Source organism: Arachis duranensis, chromosome 7 (assembly GCF_000817695.3).
Source record: "Arachis duranensis cultivar V14167 chromosome 7, aradu.V14167.gnm2.J7QH, whole genome shotgun sequence".
NCBI classification, from domain to species: domain Eukaryota; kingdom Viridiplantae; phylum Streptophyta; class Magnoliopsida; order Fabales; family Fabaceae; genus Arachis; species Arachis duranensis.
Genome location: NC_029778.3, coordinates 50355643 through 50356701, shown reverse-complemented (window position 1 = coordinate 50356701; position 1059 = coordinate 50355643).

Here is a 1059-nt window from a genome sequence, read left to right as displayed (position 1 = left end):
TTCAACTTGCCTATGATGCAAGGAGATGAACACCCTTACACTTGAAGGGTCAACTTTGATCAAAGGTTAGACCAAGTCCTCATAGACATCTTTGAAGAGGGCGTTCAATGGAAGAGTGATTCAAGAGGGAAGCCGGTTCAACTGAGAAGGCATGACTTCAAGCCCGTGGCTAGGGGATGGTTGGAGTTTATCCAACGCTCAATCATTCCCACTAGCAACCGGTCCGAAGTTACCATAGACCGGGCTATCATGATTCATAGCATCATGATTGGAGAAGAAATAGAAGTTCATGAGGTTATATCCCAAGAACTTTATAAGGTGGCGGACAAGTCGTCTACCTTGGCAAGGTTAGCCTTTCCTCATCTCATTTGTCACCTCTGTTATTCAGTTGGAGTTGACATAGAGGGAGACATCCCCATTGATGAGGACAAGCCCATCACTAAGAAGAGAATGGAGCAAACAAGAGACCCCTCTCACGAGGAGCTCAAGCACTCCATAAGATCTTCAAGAGGAAGAACAAGCCGCCATCACTGAGGTGGACCCATTCTTTAATCTCCTTGTTCCTTATTTTCCTGTTTTTCAAAAATTATGCTTATGTTTATCTATGTTTGTGTCTTGTGATCATTAGTGTCTTAGTGTCTATGCCTTAAAGTTATGAATGTCCTATGAATCCATCACCTCTCTTGAATGAAAAATGTTCTTAATTGAAAAAGAGAAGAATTGCATGAATTTTAAATTTTGTAACAGATTAATTATTTTGATGTGGTGGCAATACTTTTGTTCTCTGAATGTATGCTTGAACAGTGCATATGTCTTTTGAATTTGTGGTTCATGAATGTTGGCTCTTGAAAGAATGATGAAAAAGGAGACATGTTACTGAGGATCTGAAAAATCATAAAAATGATTCTTGAAGCAAGAAAAAGCAGTGAATACAAAAAAAAAATTTCGAAAAAAAAAAGAAAAAAAGAGAGAGAAAAAGAAAAAAATAAAGTTGTGATCCAAAGCAAAAAGAGTGTGCTTAAGAACCCTGGACACCTCTAATTGGGGACTCTAGCAAAG